At 47.3% G+C, this 16,070-nt stretch overlaps 1 protein-coding gene across 6 annotated transcripts in view; it reads right to left on the bottom strand.

Moving 5' to 3' along the window:
• DCAF8 (DDB1 and CUL4 associated factor 8) overlaps positions 1 to 12,694 on the bottom strand; it is a 42,414-nt gene extending 29,720 nt beyond the window's left edge. For 2 of the 6 annotated variants that reach the window (XM_013047459.2, XM_045086599.1), the window contains exons 1-2: positions 12,559 to 12,694; positions 11,459 to 11,531 (exon numbers count right to left, since the gene is read on the bottom strand). The gene's annotated coding sequence lies outside the window, so the exon portion shown is untranslated. Of the gene's footprint in view, positions 1 to 11,458; positions 11,532 to 12,230; positions 12,315 to 12,387; positions 12,528 to 12,558 lie in introns of those variants that run through there. The other 4 variants (XM_045086596.1, XM_045086598.1, XM_045086597.1 and 1 more) reach the window with 3 other exon arrangements.
• Positions 12,695 to 16,070: the final 3,376 nt, after the last annotated feature.

Genomic DNA, 16,070 nt, shown 5'->3' with positions numbered 1-16,070 from the left:
CAGGCTGTTTTCGTCCTCCTACTGCAAGGAGGTATTTCTGCACAGCATTCTTCACACAGCACTGGCTTTTTCCTGTTGGGAGTCCCTGTTTACATTCTCCAGCATCTCGGCAATAGCTTCTTCCCCACCTAGGGTTTAAGTTAATTATGCTGCAAAAGTCTCCCAACGTGGGGAAAACAAGTGTGCTACTTTGTTACGATTAAACACTCAGGTCATAAGCACACGACGCCTTCTGGTCAGCGGAGAAGAGCTCTGATGTCTTCTCACCTCTCAACCGCGCCATACCGTCCACCAGCATGACCACCTTCCAAAGAAGAAAGTGGGTCCAGAGACCCTGGCTCAAAACTGAACGGCACCGGTTCCTGCAGGGGCCCAGCCGGCCCGAGCCACAGATCCGTAAGGCGCTGGAGAACGCATCTGCTCTCGTAGCCCCCACGACCAGGAGCAGCCAGGGCTCCTCGCCCTGAGAGGCAGCAAGAGCGGAGCCATACGGTTCCACTCACACTCAGGGGCTGCAGAGCTGTCTTTTGGGGAAAATGGTTTAAGGTTCTTACAAAAAGAGATCTTCTCTTTGGGAAGAAGTTGACAAAATGTACCACAAATTCAGAAACAGGGACAACCCGGCGTGTGCCGACGCCAACTCTGTTTAATCCCTGAGCTGGCAAGCGGACAGCTTCTAAAGGTCACATTTTAGGGGCCACAGAGTTTAGCAAAACTAGTTCTAGACCGAAAACTAGTCCCGGGTTGTAGTATCAGTGAAGCCTTTCTGACCACCGGTGAGCTACTTATCCTTCTCCAGATTCATTTTCTCTTTCTGTACACTAGTACACTAGCTTCAGCAACCGCAGAGACGGCGCACCGGAGCAGAATTCCAGTTTAACAGGCCCGCAGCAGGATGCGCCAGCAGTGCTCCCAACGCTGCGCGCAAACCCCGATCAGCAGCAAGTTCTACCACGAGCCCCCAGCATGGGTGCATGTGCGTCACACATCTAATCAAGTGACATCGAACGCGAGCTTAATTTTTCTAGGGGAAAAAAAAAAACAAGTTCCGACATTCTTTTTCTATGTATCACCATGTCACCTTCAACACTCCTTGGGGTACACACCTTCCCCTTTGGAGGACCACTCTTTGAAAAAGTCAAGAAATGATGACAATAAAATACAATCACTTTGGAAATTATCTGTTATTCTTATCCTTTACATTTCTATCAGAATAAAGAAATTTAAAACCGTCTCAACTCTGGGGCAGGAATTAAAGCACCCAAATTAAGAGCCAAGACGCCTTGACTCTTATAGATGCCCCTCTAGAATCTCATTCAGCACCAAAGAATTAATCTTATTTAAGAATCAGAAGTTGGGGCGCCTGGGTGGCTCAGTGGGTTAAAGCCTCTGCCGAAGGCTCAGGTCATGATCCCAGGGTCCTGGAATCAAGCCCCGCATCGGGCTCTCTGCTCAGCAGGGAACCTGCTTCCCTTCCTCTCTCTCTGCCTGCCTCTCTGCCTACTTGTGATCTCTGTCAAAGAAATAAATAAAATCTTAAAAAAGAATCAGAAGTTAAGGGGCGCCTGGGTGGCTCAGTGGGGTAAGCCTCTGCCATTGGCTCACGTTCATGATCCCAGGGTCCTGGGATAGAGCCCGGGCATCCGGGCTCTCTGCTCAGCAGGGAGCCTGCTCTCCCACCCTCACCCCCACCTGCCTCTCTGCCTACTTGTGATCTCTGTCTGACAAATAAATAAATAAATAAATCTTGGGGGGGAAAAAGAAAAGAATCAGAAGTTAGGGACTAAACTTGATCCAAACATAAATTGCCTTCTTCATGCACTACATTCCCAACAAATCCACTGCTTTTACCTTGATGAACTGTCATGTAAAATCCAGTCCAGAGCAAACCAATCTCAGCCTGGAAGAGCTGAGGAGCTCACTGTCCCAGGTAGCTGGGGGAGTTTAATTAGATTAGCTCTACTGCCTACACTCTAAAAATAACCCTAACCTCTGCCAAACTGAAGGTTAAAGAGTAAACTATTGGGGGATGGGGAAAAAAATATCCAGGTGTCATTTTAATTTCTACCCAAGAAATTCCAATGACCTAGATATCTCTTGCGTTAATAAAAAGGCTTTAAATTTTTAACCAAATATATGACAAATTATTAACTAAAAACCAAGCAAAGGGACAGTTAATACAGTGTATAAAAGTACTTTGTGGAAGAGGTACCAAACATCTCTTGTTTAAAACCACTGGGGGGGTTTTCTTTTCTCAATATTGAGGAAAGATTTGTTTAATAGACCACATATACCAGAACAACAGGATATCCAAATGCAAAAAAGAAAAAGGAAAAAAAGGCAAGAAAAAACCCACAAAAACACCTTTCCTCCTAAGTTGTACAATATACAAAAACTAACTCAAAATGGATCATAGACCTAAACGTAAAAGCTCAAACAATAGGGATGCCTGGGTGGCTCAGTGGGTTAAAGCTTCTGCCTTCAGCTCAGGTCATGATCCCGAGGTCCTGGGATTGAGCCCCACATCGGGCTCTCTGCTCAGCAGGGAGCTGCTTCCCCTTCTCTCTCTGTCTCTGCCTGCCTCTCTGCCTACTTATGATCTCTGTCAAATAATAAATAAAATCTTTAAAAAATAAAAAAGTAAAAAATTTTTTAAAAGCCCAAACAATACAACTTCCAGAAGAAAACAAAGAAGATAATGCTTGTGACACAGGTTAGGCAAATATTTAAGAGAATGACTCAAAACAAAACAAGCCCCCCACAAGCTGTGAAAGAAAAAATTAAACTGGACTTACCAAATTAAAAATTTACTCTTCAAGAGACACTACTAAGAAAATGAAAAAACAAGCCAAGAACTGGAAGAAAATATCTGCAAAAAAGATGGTTTCCTAGAGGGCAGCAGCCAAAATCTACTTCTCACAGCTGAATAACAGTCACCTGAGAAGATGCTTGACATCCCTCAGCCATGAGGGAACTACAAACTAAAACTACAATAAGTCTCTATACGCCTATAAGAATGGCTAAAATTTATTAAAATAATAATAACGAAAGCTTCCTTTATCAAGTGCTGACAAGGAAGGGAGCAACTCCAGTCCCACACGCTGCTGGCAAAAATGCAAATGGTAGTCACTTTGGAAAACAGTTCGGAAGTTTTTTACACAAACTTACCATACAACCCAGGAATCCCACTCAGGTACATACTCAAAAAAAAAATAAAAAAAGTTCACCCAGAAACCTACAGGTGAGTGTTTTCTTTAGTGGCTTTATTTAAGTTCACCAAAAACCAGGAACTATCAAATATTCTCCAACCATGTCATAGATAATACGTAAGTTGTGATCCATCTACTGAGCGACAAGAAGGAATGACTTAGTGAAACACAGGAATGCAGATGGGTGGCAGGTATGTCGCACTATGTCAAAGAAGCAAGACCCCAACAGCTCTGTGGTAGGATTCTATTCTCGGGACATGCTAAACAAAATAAACGATACGGACAAACAGAAGAGCGGTTGCCGGGGGTGGGGGAAGAGCACGGACCGAGAACAGGCATGAGGAAACCTCTGGAAGGGATGGAACTGTTCTATGCCTCCACCTTGGTGCTGTCATGTGACTGTGTGTGTGTCAGAATCTACAGAATGAGTCACTGAAAAAAGGTGTAAATTTTACATGTATGTAAGTGATACCTCAAAAACCGTGGCCAATAAAAAGGGAATAAGAAAAGGGATGTGGGAGGAAGAAGTCAGGCCAAGTGTTAATGATGGACAAAGCCCAACAATTAAAATTGAAAATACTAAATTCTCAGGGTCGGGGCACCTGGGTGGCTCAGTTGGTTAAGCATCCGACTTCGGATCTCCACCCAGGTCTTGATCTCAGGGTCACAAGTTCGAGCCCTGTGCTGGGCTCCATGCTAGGTATGGAGCCTGCTTTTACAAAATAATAATAATTAGAATAAAATTAAAAATACTAAATTCTTAACGCTGGGACTACTAACAGACACTGGCTAAAGTGCTCAACATGACACAGTAACTGAGAGCAAGATACCAGTTCTTGTTCGAAAAAGAAAGTATGGGAGGAGTTTGGCTGCAACAGAAGCCACCTGTGATTTCCCAGCAACACCATGACAGGCAAGATGAATCCTAAACTTATAAAAAGACTCCAACCCCTCTGTCTTGGTGACAACTAAAAGTACTGAGAGCCTGAAGGAGTTTAAAATAGTTCTGTGGTTGTACTGTCAATTTGTATACTTGATGCTTTTTAAAATTTCTCTCAAATTAAATTTCATTTTCATTCCTTTGGAGTCTAGAAAAAGAAGTGTGATAATTCTTCCTCACCTCAGGCCCAATGGGAGCATCAACAACTACAGACATCACCATCCCTGATCCCTTTTACTAAGACCCGGGCTCAGCCGGCCCCGCAGTCCCCATGCCTTACATAAGCCCAGCAGTCTGGTCTGGCATGCCTCCCTCTGCAACTGAAGCACCAAGCTCTCCTACATCAACACCCATATTTAAAGTAGACAAAGTTTTAGAATCGCCTCTGAAACTGACAAATGGTGGTAGAAAATACTTCAGTTATGAGCAGAACAGACATCTGAGAGTCACAGTGTTTGGCTCCTCTTGGGAGGACAGGCGTCCCAACACGCCCATAACAGGACAGCTGTTCAGGGCCCCAGCTCCATCTCCAGGACAAATCTGCCTTTCTGCCCTGGGCTTTGTGTCCATCTGGAATCGACCAGACCTTCCCCCTCTCTCTCTGCCTGCCTCTCTGCCTGCTTGTGATCTCTCTCTCTGTCAAATAAATAAATCAAATCCTAAAAAAAAAAAAACAGAACTGGAATCGACCAGACCTAATTTCCCTATCCCCAATTGTGGTTTTCAAGCTGAAATGGCTCATTTAAAATTCATTCTCCTCACCTTATTTCTCTACTTCACAATAAACACTTCCTCAGCCAACTTCCGACTCCCAGCGATGCTCCAGCAGTGCAGTGTTTATTAATCAGAGAGCCCCGGGCACTGAAATTCAAAGGATAACCCCGAGGAAACTGAACTTCAGGCGACATACAGCATGCTTCAGGGGGACAGGCCTGTAGTGCGGGGCCACTCCTCTGAGGCACTAAGAAGAGGTAAGTATACAACGGTCTCCTCCGGCACGCTGGGCAGAGGAGCGGAAAGAAACTGTAAGTGTTTCTGGATCAGGAAAATTCAGCCCTCTCCGTGCTGTGCGGAAGATCTGACAGCACAGGGCCCCCAACTGCCCGCACGCCTGCCGCCTTTGCGTACACACATCCTAGGCCTCTGACACCACCCAGTGGCCCAACGACGCACGGGCAGGCTAGTCAGGCAACAGCCTACAAGGCACCAAAGGAGCTACAAACCCGGTCCAGGCAGTCCGAATCCCTTCTGCAGCCACTCATCAGTCGGAAAAATGAGTAGACAGTGAGGACACGAGGGATGCCAGCATCAGTATCATCAAAAAAAAAAAAAAAAAAAAGAAAGAAAAGAAAAGATAAACTCGGCTTTGAAGGGAAGACAGGATTTCAGGGGGTGAAGCAGAGAAGGACCAGGACAAGGATGAGGAGATACATGCAAGATGAAAAACCTGGTATGGCCCCGTCCGTCTGGGCCAGGGGGTGGGGCACAGCTCATCAGTTGAGAAGTTGTGTGGAGGGGTGCGGGGGGGGGGAGGGTGCCAGGAAAATTATTTTGTCAAGATTAGCAAGATGGGACTGAAACGGACAGAAAAGGAAGGAGAAACAAGTTTAAAAGCGTCCACAGCTGTTGAGGTAAAAAGCACGGAGCGCCTGTCTGGGGCTGCCGGCAAAGGCAAGGAGAAGGGAAGCGATGTGAGCGGGCCGTGCCAAGGCAGAGCGGGCCGTAGTTACGAGGCCCCCAAGATCAAAAGGGCAAGTCGGAGTCTGGGTGCCCAGGGAGAATCAACATCATAAATGAGAAGCTGGCATGTATGGGAGACGAGATGAATTTGATTTTGACTATGTTTAAAATCCAAGTTGACATGTCAGGAAGGTACTGGAAAACAGAAGTCGGTCTGGAATTTAAGAAATCAGGGTCAGAGATACATACTCGGGAATTACTGTACAGAGAAGCTTCGAAATCAACCACCATGTAAGTCATACCTCACTAAAAAAAACAACAACAAAAAGTTAAGTACCCAAGAAAGGTGAGACAGTCCAAGGAAAGAACCTTCGGGAACACCTACCCTTGGGAAAAGAAGTAAGAGGGAGACTGCAAAATGCACAGGAGAGCAGAAGGAATAATGAATGTCAAACATCTTGGAGGTCAAGAGACAGGAAGGTTTCAAGAAGGTGGAGACCAGGGGCGCCTGGGTGGCTCAGTGGTTAAGCCTCTGCCTTCAGCTCAGGTCATGATCTCAGGGTCCTGGGATCGAGCCCCGCACTGTGCTCTCTGCTCGGCAGGCAGCCTGCTTCCTCCTCTCTCTCTGCCTGTCTCTCTGCCTATCTGTGATCTCTGCCTGTCAAATAAATAAATCAAGTTTTTTAAGAAAAAAGAAGGTGAGGACCATCCACACTGCAAATGCTTCAGAGAAGTACAGGAAGAGGCAGACCGAGGAAAGGCTCTGAGAATCAGAACAGTGTTCTGTGGAGACACCTTCAGACTGAAGGCAAAATGCCATTTTCTCCCTCTTCAAGGATCAAAAAAGGCTTCAGCTATCTCCTTCAGTGTAGTTACGTCCATTAAAGTTATTGCCTCAAAAATCTCAATAGCCTACCAGTTAATCATAACCTGAGAGCCGTGTTTAAACAATTCAGAAATGTTATTTATACTGTCTTGGGGACAGACCTTTTACACTTCACATATGTTTTATAAGAAATACCAAATTCTTCTTTACAGTTCATTTGTTTCACTGGTTGGCATGGAAAAGTCCAGGTTTCTAAAGGCAGCACGAGGTATAATAAAAAAGGACTTTCGGCGTCAGTCAGAGCGGAGTTTGAGTTCTGATTCTACCACTTGGGTCTGTTTCTCTTTCTATAAAGTGGGACAATACCATTACTCTGCAGGAGCTGGTTTCGAAAATTAGAGACATTTTTGCAAAGAGCCTGTCTGTACAGGGCAGGGATGCGCATTATTTTTCCAGCTTCTCATTTCTGCAGACCGCACTTCCTAGAGAAGCCGGGGTTTCACCACTCAGGAACGACAGACACTGCGCATCACGGAGGACACGGTCCCAAGTCTATAAAAGCTGCTTCCCCGCTCACTGGCCTTTTAAAGAACCAGGGAGCTCTGTCAGTATCCCTGGCGCACACTCACGCTCTATGAACTGCGGTAAACCAACATACCCAGGTGCCCAAAACACAACCCTCGCACTCTTTAGTTCTCCTCCCTCCTGAGGGTCCCTAGATAGCCAAGATGAGAAGTTCAAAGAGATCCTCACCGATGAAGAAAAGAAGGAATTCCTGCATCGACTATACGATGAACAAGGAACTCCCTTCGGCCCTTCCCTCCCTGCTGGTAAGACCAAATGCCCTGTGTTTACAGTTCACGGGCTCTGACTCTAATAACGGTGTTTCTGAGTACGTCAGGAGAGCACGCCAGCTCTTAAGTCCCGCCGCAGCAATACAGCTAAGGAATTTTTTCTGTCCGTACTGAAGCCCATTTACCTCAATTTAAATGATTCTAAGGAAAAGTCATTTCTAAGGAAACTCCATTGTGTTCCCACAATTTCCAGATTTACCTTCACGTCAGAATCCACCGCCACTACCAGCTTTTACCACTCCCATTTCGGAGTGCTCTTTAGTCACTGGAAAGGACTCGCAACAGGACGCTCCGAAGACACAAGGGACAATGACACAGTACGAACAGGAAGGCTAACGACATGCACAAGTGCCCTCCCACCTGCACCAGGTGAGCACCAGGTGAGAGCAGAGTCTAACGTGGGGCCCTCAGTAAGCTAAAACGGGTCTGGTAATGGGGCAAGGCTTACGGTACGCCAGAGGAACGCAGGCTCTTGGCTACCCCCACACAGATCTCCAGATGGCGAAGACAAACCAAGAGCGACAGGACGACACGGGAGGCAAGCACGGATGCTTCGCGTTAGGACTTTGCGAGACCTCCTCAAACAGTACCATCGGAGGATGAGAGCACACACCGAGGCTCTCAGGGGCAACACCAAAGACGTCTGCAGCAACCCAACCCGTCAGACACACTACCTTTTGGTAATAAGATGCCATCTTTGCCATAGCAATCACCCCCCCGCCCAACCTGCAAACTCAGAGCAGGCTCAGTCCAGTAATTTATCTTTAGTGTACACGTTCCGGAGGTCAAGGCAAGCACTAGAGAAAGTGGGCTCTGGCCCAGAAACTAAGTCCTATGGAGACAGAGATAAAAGCCTGCAGTAGAGGAGTGTGACCGATTCGCAAAATTCATTACACACTAACTTTCAAAGACCTTTCAAGGACTTCCATCTCCAAGAGAATAACTAAATCAAGTAAACAAGAATTTCTGACCAAGCTTAATGGTGACAAAGTTTCTCTATTATATTCACAACATTAAGATGAAAAGTTTTCCTATTACTGCAGAGCTAAGCTAAAATCACTGGCGTCTGGCTCTGACATTTACACACGTCACCACCTCCACGTCTGTTGCCGATTCAATTCTTTCAGCTAGTTCCCTGGGTTCCAGATTGGGTGACAGTAAGTAGATTACCTTGGCTTACTGATCATTTGTTTTTAAAGAAGAAAAAGCTAATTCAATCTTAAAAACTAACTTAAACACCAATGTTATGCAAAAAAAAGCTCTTTGGATAACTCTGTTTTTTATACTCTGGACCATTCCTAAACAGGTTTAGAATAACTTTCCTATGGTAGAAACAATCCAGAAACAAATCTGTCTCCTGAAAACAAAGTTTCATTGTCACCCCATGCTTTTAAAAGCCTGTAAATTCACCTGCTAGAACACAGGACCCAGAGTGTGAAAGTCTGAAGGTCTCAGTTAGCCACAATAGGGCGCACGTCTGCAGAACGTCTTCTCCTAGAGTCCCTTTGCTCTTGAAATGTCAGTATTGTTTTAAACTGGCAACAAAAACGCTGCTTGCTTTTGGCTCTCTCTGAAGACAAGCTTCCGTCTTAGGTTGATTCTAGGCAACATTAAGGATCACAGCCCTGGTACTGATTCCTATGCTTTCCACAGACCGCTGTACAAAATGCCCTATCAGGTTGGTGGCTGGAATTAAGGTCACAAGCAAACTGGCCTCCCACTTCAGCCATACTAGGAAATACTTCCTAATAAGATGTGACAATTCTTATGCAACGCTCTGAAATATAAAGCATCTTCAGAAAGGTAACAAGGTAACAATTTTACAACTGTGGCCGGAGACTAAGAATACTGGTTCACTGTATACAAAGATGTCACCTGGACTTCAGAATCGGAAACCCCTGGGGGAGGAAGGATTCTTACCCAGCACACAGAGAAGAGCAAAGCTACGCCTCTTTCAACGTATGTCCCTTTCACCTCCCAACCCTACCCCCCAACACAGATCTCCAGATCTCATAAAAACACAAATAATAAAAATGCAGTCTCGGCCCACCTCAAAACCCTCCATCCAAAAGTCTACTTTTCAACAGGGAGAGCTCAGACCCTGGATGGTGGTAATGAAAGCTGATCAACTCTAATTTGATCACTGGCCTGAATGAATACAGTTGATTTCACTGCAGTATTATCAACACTTTTAATTTCCATCCGCCCAAAAAGATGTAGAACAAAAGCCAACACGAGGTTAAAAAGCTGCATCTTTGCCATCACACTGTTAAGATGGTCCAGCTGCAGAGATCAAATCAAATGCTCTGCAGTCCCTGCTGCCTAGCCCAGACTCACTTCCAAGAACAAGGAGACCGTCTCGTGGTCTAGTCCTCTGATAATCTATTGATGAAGATCACTGCAGAGCCCGATAGCTCAGAAAAAATGTATTCTCTTCAAGGCAAAAAGGAAAAAGCATAACGGGGAGCCTGAGCCTCTGAGGTGAAAAACACCACCTAAACAGCAAGGGGAGGGATTACAATCCTTGTGTCAACACTGATCACGTGTGCTAACAGAGACCAGGAGGAAGGAAGCAACGAACTAAGGAAGAGACTGATGTTTCATCTAAGAATGCACTGAGAGATACACACAGACGGACGTGTAGTATTTCCGCTGTCCTCTGACCTCGAACCCCCACCACACAGATCTCAATCGTGTTCAGATAACTGTAGGTGCGTACCCACAAAGCATGTATCCACGCTGACCAATTAAAAATGATTTTTAAAAAAAGGGGGGGGAACATGTTCGAAAGCAGAATGCAAAGAAGCATCGACTAATGCATACCTTACTCAAACCCAAAGCCCCAGCAATGATGTGTAAAGAAAACCTTTTTTTTTTAAGTGTCCATCCTATGTTAGGCATCGAACGGCTTAACACAGGTTCCCTCATACAATACTAACAATGACCCCAGGAGGTAAGTGGTATTATCCCACTTTGAGAGATGTGGAAATTAAGAGTCCAAGTTTAAGTAGCTTGCCCAAGGTCTCAGGGCCAATAAATCTTAGTATTTAAACTCGGGTCTGTCCAGCTCTCAAAGCTGAATTATCTTTTTACACCTTACTGATACACATACAGGCCACCAATAATAATCTTGTTCCAGTTCATTCTCTAACGAGCACACCATGAGAAACAAAACTTCCCAGTGTCACGCTCAGCCTTTACTGACTACCTGGCATAAAGGTATTAGCAATCACCCAGGCCTACCTTCTAGAGCCACTCAGCTCTTCTGTCACAGCCCATGGACGTCAACCACAGCACTAGTCTCTGCTACCAGAAACCTGAGAGTCCTACAAAAATTACATTCACAAGCAAGTTCGGACTCCCTCTTGGACCCTGGCCCATGCTGCTAAATGCACAGGATGACTGCCCCGCTCACCAAAAACTCTTCAGACCAAGTATAAAAGAACAGCCGAATTTTTTTAACCCCCAATTGACTACTATGTCCTGAAAAGTTGGAATTCGGAGGTGGACTGAACTCAGACACCGACTGACGGCGCCGGCACTGCCCAGCCTCACAAGCAGCTGGATTCACCCCTACACAGACACAACAGTCCAAAACCCCGAGAAGGGAAGAGACTGGATCTGGCAAGAGGCCAGCACTCGGGCAAGCGAATTCCCAGCTTTTAACAGTGTAAGAATCACGACCCACCAGGGGGAGAAACACGGACTTGCAGGCTTCACTGGGGTGATTTGACGATACCCAGCAACAGTTTAGGACAGAACGTCAAGATGCCCCCAGCCAGTAAAACTTGTCAGAGTAACTTAACCGGAGCCGGAACGCAGCCAACAGCAATACCCCAACTCTGGGATACTGTGGCAGGAATTTTAAGATCTCAGTGGTCAGCACTTGAGCATCAGGGTAGGGTCTGTCTTGGGTCCAGGAATTCGAATGCCTTCAACTCCTACTCACCTTTCCTTCTTTATCACTGAAGTAGGGCCAGGCTGCGCTCCTGAGAAAACAGGTCTGTTGATTCACTGAAGGGCTGAGAAAAGTTAAAGTTTAAATGGCAAAGGTATCTCTACCAAACATCACAATAAAACGATTTAGGAATACATTTCAGAGTCTCTGTAGACCTCCTCGGAACGCTTTAACACCAGAGCAGCTCAAGCTACCCCACAAATCACCCACCCAGTTAACAGGAATAAAATGAACCAGGGAAGTCCTCTCCCGGCTCCACCTAAACAAGCCACCTAAGAGGAAAACCTGAATCCTTCCCACGCTAGCCCACAAGCAAACCTCTGAGAGCAGGGGGAAATCCCGGGGAGAACGCGATAGCGCTAGTGCCGGTTTGTTTACAGGACTCCGGCAACAATCCTAGGAGTCAGAAATTCAAGCCACCAGATGCCTTCCAACTAACAGGGAGCAAATGGTACGGTTCTGCGGCGCCCTGGAAGGTCTGGGGGTGAGGGGAAGCAGGCTGCGAGAACTGTCTCACAAAGGGGACAAGAGCGGACGGCGACAACTGACTTGGACCTCGGCCTTCCGTACAAGGTGCTGGGCCCGAGAACTCGCGGTGGGGGAGGGGGCACGCTGCGCGGTGGCCCCGAGGTGACGGGGAGACGCAGGGCGACCGCTTCCCCCGGTCTAAGGGGTAAAAACGCGCACTCGCACGGGTCACCCCAGGAGCAAGACGTCCCTGAGGGCTGCGGGGCAGGCTTTTGGGGGCAAGCCCAGGGCTGACCCGAGGCAAGGGCAGCCAGTCCTCCCGGCGGAGACTCGGGTCAGGGCCAAGAACAGACCTGAGCCCCGGGAGCTCGGGAAAGGAATCCAACCTATCCTGACGGGGAGCGGGCCGGGGGCGAGGGGGTCAGGAGGCCAAGCCGGAACGAGACACGGACCGGATAGGTCAAGGGGGGGGGTGTCCGGCTGGGGCAGTTACAAGCACGGGAGCCGGCGAGGCTCAGCAGCCCGCTTCCCGCCTTGGGTCATCCTTCTGCCAGCGGCTGCTCCGACTGTTCCAGGCCCAGCCGCCCCGTCCACTGCCGCCACCAACGCCGCCGCCATCTTACACTGGCCAGCGGCCGCCACCACCGCCGCCTCCGCTCTCGGCGCCTGCGCCTGCGCCGCCACGCTTTCCGGCCCCGTTTGCGACGAGGTGCTGGAGGAGACTGAGGGAAGAGTGGTCGCGCGAGCTCTCGGCTCCCAACCCTCCCCGGAGGACGCCGAAGGGGCGGGGCTTAGGACCAACGGAAAAACAGGGCGAGGGGCGCGTGCGCAGTCCCGGGAGACGGAGTTGCTCTGGCGGCGGGTTCCGGCGGCGGGTTCCGGCGGCGCCGCTTGCCTGGCGCGGGCAAAGCGGACGCGAGCTGGGGGCCGCCCCGCGTTGCGGCGGTGCGGTGGGAATAAACTCCGTGTCGGGCGGGCTGGCGGGCGACCTCCTGGGCGGCCTCCATTTTGCCCTGCTTCTCGATACTGGGAACGGGCGGTTGTGGCTGGGTTTCCTCCGCGAGCCCCGTTGCCTCTGAGGACCTTGTTTCGCAGCGGCCTCTGCACCCTCGAGCCCCGTTGCCCCCGAGACCTTCCATCCCCGCCTTTCCAGATTCAGAGACGGGCTTGGGAAGCTCAGGTGCCGCGGAGCTCTTGCACAGGCTGCTTGCCGGGGCGGGTGCTGGGCGGTGGGTTCCCCGGCGTGGCCCTGTGCCCTGCGCTCTGCTCGGTTCGGACGCCCGAAGGGCGCCTGCAGAGGTCTGGAGAGGCGGCTGCCCGGCGCGGGGATGTGGGTGCAAGCAGCTGACCCCTCTCACCTCCTCTGTCGCTACCGTGCTATTATGTCATTATGTATTACTTAGCCTGTCGCAATGGACACCTAGCTGGTTTGTCTGCTTCCACTATTTACCTGCCAGTTAGACAGAAGGCAGCCGGGGTGACCTTTTAACACGCAAGTCAGGTCATACTATTTATCCCAAATCTTCATCACACATTTAAAAAAATAAAATAAAATGATCACAGTGGCTTCCAAAGAGGGCCTCACGTTTGTTGCACCTGTTTCTCTGATTTCCTCTCCTCCCATGCCGCCTGCCTCTGGCTTAGCCCCATTGGCTTTCGCTGCTCTTTTAACTCCAGCCAAAGCATGGCCCACCCTTAAGGTTTCTGCATTTGTTCCCCTTTCTTGGGATAGTCGCCTACCAGATCTTTACCAGTCTGGCTCCCTCCACTCAGATCTCTACTGAAATCCTACTTCTGGGTGGCAGCTCTTGACTGTTCCAAGGCAAACGGTATCACACACTGCCATCGTCCTCTGTCTTCTCACTCTGCATTGTTTTTTCCTAACATTTTTTTTTTTTAAATCTGTGAACACTTAACCTATAATTATGTATCTGTAATCTAAGTATACCAATAGAATATAAGCTCTATAACAGCAGGGACTTGATCTTTCTCATCGTTGTAACCCCAGCATCTAGAAGAGGATCAGAGCACAAAGTAGCTCTCTGATGCCTTACCACTCCATTCTTTCATTCGCTCCGGCAACATCTGTTGAATTCCTGTAGCGTGTAAGGCCCTGTTCTAGGTACTGGGGTTGAAGCAGTGAAAAAAACAAACCCAGATGCCTGCATTCGCAGAACTTAACTTCTTTCTTAATGCAGGGTTGGGACTGTAAGGGGAAGACAGAGCCACACACACGAAAACACTGTCATGGAGACTAGCTGCAAATAAAGCAGGGTTCACCTGAGTAGATGTGCTCTTTCATAGAGGGAGTCCAGGGAAGTCCCTCTGCTGGGGTGACATTTGAATAAAGATTTGAAGTGAGAGAGTGAACCATACACACAAGGGAGAGAACCTTCCGGGCGGAGGGAACAATAAGGTAAAAAGAGCTGAAACTTCAGTGTACTTGTACCCAAAGAACAGCGGGGAAGCCAGCGTGGCCAAGAAGCAGGGAGGCAGTTAATTAGTTTGGAGATACACGATGGGGGCCAGATCGCTCCCAGATTTATAGGCCAAGGAGAGGACTTTGGATTTTATCTCCAAAGAGTGTTAGAAAGCCATGAAGGATTCTAAGTAAAAAATTGACACAATCTGATTTATAAGTAAAGAGATTTACTCTGGTTGCTTGCTTCTTTGAAAACCGCCGAAGGGAAGCAAAACAGAAGCTGAAAGACCAGTTAGGAAGCTATTGCAAAAGATCTGCAAGACTAGTGTTGCAGTGGACGTGGTAGAAAGTAGTTGGATTCAGGCCATACTTCGAAGGTGGCAGAGGTGATTTGCTAATAGTTTGGGCATGAAGTGCAAGATAAAGAGTCAAGCTATCTCAGATTTTTTGACCTGAGTGACAGGGTAAGTAGTAATGCCATTTACTGAGATAGAACTCCAGGCAGGAGGAGGGGAGCGGAAGGGTTTGTTTGGGTTTTTTGTTTGTTTGTTTTTTGGGAAAATGTCCAGTTCTATTTTACACATGTTAAACTGGAGATGCCTTTAGATTTCCAAGTGGAGCTACTGAGTAAACAATTGAAATATGAATCTGAGGTGCATAGGAAAAGACAACTGGGGGTATAAACGATATATATAACCATGGAGTGGGGAGTACTTAATGTGGAAGGAAAGTGGTCTCTATACAGGCTGGACCCTCTAATCCCAAGGCGCCCCAACTAGTAAAGGTCAGGGTGGGGAAAAAAAAATCCAGCAAAACTTATTTATTTAGAAGAAGCAACCAGGAAATGTAATTTAAAACCTGAGAGTAAGGGGTCTTATAAAACAAATTTTGTAAATGTTTCAAGAAGGACACTATCAATTGTCATTCTTGTTGAAGAGTTTGAGGTTAGGATGACTGGAAACTGACCACTGGACTGGGAAACACGGAGGTTAAGACTGCCAACAAGAGTGATTTTAGTGGAGCTACGGTTACTGGGACCCGGTTACTATGCTTTGATGGACACCATTGCTCTTACCACCAAATCTTATTTTGGGCTTTTCTATTGCGTTTGAGATTGTGATGATCCTTGACCCCTTCTAAAAACTCAATCTTACAGACTTCTGTGACATGTATGTCACAGTTCGTTCATATCTCTTGACAGTTTGTTCCATGAGCTTTTCCTCCTCTTCACTCCAAAGTGATCTTGTGCATTCTCACAGTTTAAACTACCGTCCAGATCCCCAAGCCTTTACTGCCAATCCAGGCTTCTCCTTCAAGCTTTAGAATCACATATTTGATAGCCAATGGCATTTAAAAAAAAAAAAAGCTTTATTAGAATGAAATTCACATACGATTCACCCATTTGAAGTGTGCCATTTGAACGGCTTTTAGTACATTCACAGATATGTGCAACCACCACAATTTTCCACCATTTTTATCCTCTCAAAAAGAAATCCAGACCCTGTGCTATTCTCCCCTATCTTCCCATCCCCCTCCAGCCCTAAGAAACCATTACGTACTTTGTGTCTATGGATTTCCCTCTTCTGGACTTCCATATAAATGAAATCCTACATTTTTGTGTGTGATTGGTTTCTTTCACTTAGCAGGTCTTCAAAGTTCATCCATGTTGTATCATGTATCAGTATTTCATTGCTTTTTATAACCAAATATTGT

Source organism: Mustela putorius, unplaced genomic scaffold, assembly GCF_011764305.1.
Source record: "Mustela putorius furo isolate JIRA1106 unplaced genomic scaffold, ASM1176430v1.1 tig00000997_pilon_pilon_pilon, whole genome shotgun sequence".
NCBI classification, from domain to species: Eukaryota; Metazoa; Chordata; class Mammalia; order Carnivora; family Mustelidae; genus Mustela; species Mustela putorius.
The sequence above is the reverse complement of the archived record's forward strand: the minus strand, read 5'-3'. Positions and strand labels throughout refer to the sequence as shown.